The sequence below is a fragment of the Opisthocomus hoazin genome, chromosome 7, assembly GCF_030867145.1.
Source record: "Opisthocomus hoazin isolate bOpiHoa1 chromosome 7, bOpiHoa1.hap1, whole genome shotgun sequence".
Classification (NCBI taxonomy): domain Eukaryota; kingdom Metazoa; phylum Chordata; class Aves; order Opisthocomiformes; family Opisthocomidae; genus Opisthocomus; species Opisthocomus hoazin.
In genome coordinates this window covers 2,879,649-2,886,084 of record NC_134420.1, presented here as the reverse complement: position 1 = coordinate 2,886,084, position 6,436 = coordinate 2,879,649, and the positions used below count along the sequence as shown (strand labels likewise).

The window sequence follows — 6,436 nt, the reverse complement described above, 5'->3', positions numbered from 1 at the left end:
TTGTGAGGTAACCTTTACACAACTGGGTAGGTGCAGCTACTGACCGTGTGCTGGAAACGACCTTGTGGAGGGTTCAGTGGAGTGTTTAACATGGACAGCTATTCTGTGAACTTTGTCCAGGTGGCCTTTATCTGACCATGCCCATAAATGATTATCACTGATAAATTCTACTGTCATTTAAACTAGTTTAGAGTAGAGGTTAGGCTAAAATTTTAATGACGTCAAGTCAGAAAAGAAAATCAAGCACTAAGAATGAGGAAGGGGAGAGGAAACATCTTGTGTGGTGATGTTGAGAAGACATAGAATGGGCTATGTAGGTAGTACCTACCTTCTGCAGCTACCGTTGTTTTGAAGACTCACAGTTTCAGTGTAGTTGTGCTTAAAGGACTGACCTATGTTCTGTGCTGCTAAACTGACCGTGACAAGTATTCTACAGTAAAACCTGGCTTTTTCAAAAGGCACGGAGAGGGTTAGGCAACACTGGAAGAACAATAATGCTATTTCTTCAAATAAACAAGATAAATCCATTTACAGCTATTTACTGTGAGAATAAAAAGACTGTGTACATGACATGACACAAGCTTGCTTGTGTTTTGACTTTGTTCTGCTCAAGTAAAATCAAATATTCCTTTGACAGGTTCTTGCAATGCAGTTTTCAGTCATGTGTAAAGGAGGATTGCTCAAGACTTTGCTTTTATTTTAGATGCACATATATAACAGTGCAATGGGGAATGAATTTGAAACTTGTGTTTTGGAAATTCCAGCTTCTCCCAGAGTACCTCTCCTCCTGATGGGCCCTTCCCCTTTATTCCTAGGTGGTTTTCCCTTTTCCAATGCATTTGGACTTGAGTAGCCAAAAGCAGCAGCAGATTCCAGAGTCTCGGTGGACATTTGTTGAAGTGGGCTGTTCCAGGAGTTGAGTGAGTGTATGGAGTTGCTGAACCTTCTCCAGGAGGAAAAAAAAGGCTGAGGTAGGTTTGCAGCAGATAGTTCCCACTTTAAGTATGTTGAAGCCTAGATGTACGCTAGAGGTGAACGTTTCCTACCTATTTTATAAGTTGCTATGGTTTGAAGCAAGTATTGGACTTCATGATTGATACTAGTTTTGAGACCTCAGATGGCTTAATCTAAAGTTCTGCCATGAGGAAACTTACCTCAAAGATGCACCTAGCTTGGGACTTTACTAGTAGGTTGAGCCTTCTTAAAAAAAATGTATTTTTAGCTGTGTTAAGAGCACCTTTTAACATCACAGGTGGGAGTTTCAAATAATGTCTGAACACTTAGCCATGCAAAATGTGTTCACTCTGTCATGACAGGGCTGCGTAGCCTCCTTTGCCTAGATGCTGAGAGGAAAAAAGATGCCACTGATGGTTTCCCCCCCCCCCCCTCTAATTTAATAAGCTTTTAACTGAAGTTTACAAATGGTGACCATCATCATTTTGGAAAGAGGAAAGTAGTGTTCTCAGTTTTTTCCCCTTAATAAACATTTGAAATTATTTAATGCAAAAGAATTTTACTTTTTCCCCTCAAATTATCCAGTCTTTGTTCTGCCTGTGGGCTGGTTTCTGGCTTGTGTCCTTCCATTTCTGCCTTCTGTCCGAGGGAGAGGAGACGGATCTGTGCCATCTGACTGCATTTCCCAGCAGTAAATGAGCAGACCTTGAGGGGTCTTGTTTGGATACGCACATGCACTGTGTGGGCTGGTCTTCTGGCACACGGTATGAGCCACAGCTCATCATTTAGTGCCTTAACTCTGCAGGTTTCTAAAGGCAATAATGTCCCAGCCTCAAGTCCAACCTTTCTGTACCTCAGTAGACAAAGGACATGGACCTGTTGGAGCGGGATCAGAGGAGGCCACAGCAATGATCCAAGGGCTGGAACACCTCTGCTCTGAGGAAAGGTTGAGAGAGTTGGGGCTGTTCAGCCTGGAAAAGAGAAGGCTCCAGGGAGAGCTTACTGCAGCCTTCCAGTACCTGAAGGGGCCTGCCAGAGAGCTGGAGAGGGGCTGTTTACAAGGACATGTAGTGATAGGACAAGGGATAACGGCTTTAAACTGAAAGAGGGTAGATTTAGACCAGATATAAGGAGGAAATTTTTTACAATGAGCGCAGTGAAACCCTGGCACAGGCTGCCCAGAGAGGTGGTCGATGCCCCATCCCTGGAAACATTCAAGGTCAGGTTGGAGGCGGCTCCGAGCAACCTGATCTGGTTGAAGATGTCCCTGCTCACTGCAGGGGGGTTGGACTAGACGACCTCTAAGGGTCCCTTCCAACCCGAACCATCCTGTGATTTTTTTTCTGCACTAAGTTTTGTTTGCTGTGGGGTTTGGGGCATCAAACCAGTGCTGCAGAAGTGGATCGATCAGTGATGTGTTGCATGTTCTTATCTCTCATTGGCAATAGATTACATGAAGATACACAGTGCATGTTAAAGCTTGACCTTTCCTCCCAGGCAGAACTTACTCTGAACCGATGTTTCAGCTCACAACTGCGTGATCGTGACACAGATCATGACGTGCAAAGCTGGACTTGAGCATAGGCTATACTCAGCTGACATTGAGGACGTAACTTAAGTAGTTGCATAAGGACGTTTTGGACAGACCTGGGAGAAGAGCTAAGGCTCTATTTTGATGATTGTAAGTGAAATTAAGGCAATTGTGCCAGATGTGTGGTTTGTCAGTAATTGCTAGATTCCCACTTAGCTCTTGAATCCAGACTAAGAGCTAAAGACCTTGGTAATCTGTGCTGTACCATCACCTCACAAATAGCTGTTCAAGGTACCTGCAAAGCATCTGTCGCGTTCCTTTTCTGTCCTGTTAAGAAAGTAGCAATGTACTTTTCCTATGAAAACTTCTCCCACCTGAGAAGTTCTGAGGTTCTCTTCTAGTTCAGGATGATTTCAGTTGTGGGGATGGATCATTTAGACTGAAGAAGATTCCTGAGAAAGCCCTAGGTTTGCAAATGATTCTAAAGGGCTGCATATTTACCTAGTCTGGGAAAGCTAATCAAGGCTAAACACTGAGGCAGTGGTGTAGAAATAACAAGTGATAACTCAGTTCACTGGTAACAATGACACTTTTACAGCCTGGATTGCTGTGGAGAGCCTGTATGATTTAGTTGTGTGATAAAAGCCTGAACTTTGTCATGGTGGTGTTCCACCCGAAGTCAAACTTCAACCCCAGCATGGCTGGGAATATCACTGCATTGCAGTCTGGGAGTAAACAGGCCCTCGGGAGCTGTGCTGATATTTACTTTCAGGTCACATACTAAAGCTTGGTAAACTGATAGTTGTACTTATTTAATTAACAAAAATGGTTTTGCATCCTGCTTACCAGAGTGAAGTAGCTGGATCAAGGCAGTCTAGTACAGTTATATGATTAATGGTGACATTTTTGAGCCTAGAAGTTGCAGCTTGACCTGTTGTATTAAATGAAGCAACATTGCTCTATACCTTGAAAGAAAACAGTAGACACGGGTTACTTCGTGCTTTTTCTCAGAAGAACTTGCAGGCAATGTCTTCATAGTATCTTGAAAACCTCAGAAATGTTCACCTTGATCTTAATCCATCTCATGCATATCATTACAAGATTGTACAAGGCGTTTTGCTTGGTGGCTGTGAGCAAAGTTGGATCCAATGATCCGATTCGAATACTGTCAAGCTATAATGGAACAAGTAAGAACAAAAACTTAATTCCCTGTTTTGTAGCGTGTGATAAATCACAAAAAATGCTTTCTGTAGATCTGCTGTGTCTGTTTATTTCGGTGCTTATTCTTTGCTTGGATTTCACCATTTTAAAACTTTGACCAGTGTTGGGTACTTTGTTATCTTTTTATTGATTTTTTTTTTTTTTTTTTTTTTTTTTTCAGTGCAGTAAAACCTTGTCTCACAGTGATTGTTGATTCGGAATTGGCAGCAACAGCACTGACACACAAGTGGATACTCTTCTACAAACAAATAGCTGGGGAAGAATCAACTCTCTCCTATTTTCTACACTGAAGTCTCAGGAATCTTCACTTGACCTTGGGCATGTATGTTGTAAGAATTATTGAGGAATAATGATGATGGGAGATGCTGTTTACAGACTAAGCTGCAGTTGCAACACTCCCCAAACACAATGAAAGTAAAAAATGCCCTGCGGCAGCCTTCCCGGGGGTGGTAGCTGGGCGAGTTTTCAGCCTTAAGTGCGGCTTTCACTCACGGATGCTGCTGGCGTTGCCATCAGAAATGAGTGAAGAAGCAGGTAACTGAGTTCTTCTGGAAGTTGGTATCTCTGTTTCTATACATGAACTGTGTTGGTTTGTAAGACTATGAGAGGGTGAGGGTACCTAGGAGACAAGACACCGCTGGGAGACCTGAACCCAAACTCCCATCTCTTGGCTCGCTTTATCCAGTCTGCTGCAGTTCTTTCACCCTTGCAGATCATGTCCAGCCTTCTTTTTGGTTCCTCCTCACTTTTGGAAAACAACTCAATTAAACATATTATTTCTTCATGTTAGCATTGTCCTGATATAATAGATCAAAGGTAAATCTGCAGGGTAAATTGCCTGTTTGGTCAAACATCATCTTTTATTGACTCCTTTAGCGACTGTCTGCCCAAGTGGCGCGCGGCTGACGCCCTGCCTGAGCAGAGGTCTGCACGACCTGTTCCCAGCCAGCTCTGCTGAAGCAGCCAGCTGGCCAAGCCAGTGCTGCTTTCACTTGTGCAACGCTTGCCTGAAGATGTAATCTTTAACAGAAGTCTAACAGATTTTTGCCTTGCTCACATTTTTTTCCTCAAATCTTTCTGTTAAACCCAGTTAAATAAGGTGGTAAGTCTGGTGTCCTTTCTTCTGTAGCTTGAGATGAGGGGAAAAATCAAAATTGGCACATACTAAGGAGGTGAAATGATGTAGCTCTGCCTAATCGTAGCTTTTGTATTGTCTGCATGTTCCTGGCAATGCCCTTGACTCTGTGAAGTTGGAAAAGCAAGGATGAAGAAATCTCTGCTCATTTTCCCTAGTTTACTTATTGCATATGGGCAGAGTTCAAGGTGCTTTTGACACTCATTACTTTTCCTAAATGCTGCTCTTTCTTTAGATTTAAACCAAATAAGTTAGAAGCTTTTTTTGGTGAAGTCACGCATCTGATAGGTGTGTATGTACAAGTTGGTGAAGACTGCAGGGTGAGGAATAGTTTCAACATTGCCATGAAATAAAGTGTGATTATAGTATAAAAATTTTCGCTAACATCTGTAAACAAAAGGCTGTATCTATTGAAATGCTGACAGATTTTTTTATGATTTCCCATTCAGCTTTATAACACAGAAGACAATGAATGTGCTTATTTCATTTACTTAATATCTAGCTATTAATAGGAGGTGCCATATATAAAATGAAATTTGTCATGCATGCTGATATTTCTTAAAACATGCCCTTTTCCAGAGAGAATTTATCAGAAAAAATACTGCATTTTAAATTCAAACTTTCAGTATTCTTTCCAGTGGAAGCTCTGTCCTGGACCTCTGATTTCAAGATACGACCATTGGAAAAGAATAGAATTTGCATTTCAGCGTTGCAGGAATAAAGGCTGTACTTTAGAATAACTCAGTATTTTCTATTATTTCCATTGTTCTTCACATTTAGAGAAGATACTTGAGTGGTGATGCTAATTTTACTTCCGCTCTGTTTTCATGTACCATAACCTCTTTACATAAGAGTCATTTTTTTTTTTTAATGCTTTTCTGTTGGGTTGTGTAACTAATTTGTGTTTGTTTCCTTCTTTGGCCCTCTCAGTGATATTATCTTCTTTGTAAAATCTCACCAAGCCGTTAAATATTTTCCTGAGGTAATAACAGGCAGCCTTTCATCTAAACCTATACTACCTACTAGACTGATAAGATTGGTCGAAGACACCTGGGGAAAATTTGACACCTCCTCCTGTTTACTCTGGCATCGATCCGTGTTGCTGAGGCTTTATTTCACATTTATCCACAGCCCTTCATCTCAGTCTTGCTCAACGTTGCCCACCTTTCCTCGTTTGCACACTGTTGGTTCCTCAACTAATGAAAATATTTGCAGCTCTTTATTGTTTTGGGTTTTTTTACTGCATTTTGACTCACAGGGGTCCTGAATGCAAACTGCACTAGAAGCCCAGTGATGTCGAAGGTCCAAAAATCAAGTGCTGGTCTTCAAAATCAGGCCTCCCATCTACACAAGGAAATTATTTTCAAAGACTACTTAAGGTAATTTTAAAAGGCTTTTTAAAATAATGGAAATGTGTTAGTGAATAACTGACAGCATTCTGAGACCTGCTTCACTCCTTACTTCTCCCACCGAATTTTCAGGAATCGCTTCATTCACTCCCATGGTTTGGGAATTGTACTTTGTGCTGTTAACCTCTAAACATAATTGCACGTTTTCCAAGATAGAAAATGGTTTAATAACAAATCCTTTACGTG

General features: G+C 41.5%; 1 long non-coding RNA gene across 4 annotated transcripts in view; it reads left to right on the top strand.

Moving 5' to 3' along the window:
- Nucleotides 1-827: 827 nt before the first annotated feature.
- LOC142361844 (uncharacterized) overlaps nt 828-6,436 on the top strand; it is a 42,113-nt gene continuing 36,504 nt past the window's right edge. For 2 of the 4 annotated variants that reach the window (XR_012764457.1, XR_012764456.1), the window contains exons 1-2: nt 3,340-3,672; nt 3,867-6,220. This is a non-coding gene — a long non-coding RNA (uncharacterized LOC142361844). Of the gene's footprint in view, nt 972-3,339; nt 3,673-3,866; nt 6,221-6,436 lie in introns of those variants that run through there. The other 2 variants (XR_012764459.1, XR_012764458.1) reach the window with 2 other exon arrangements.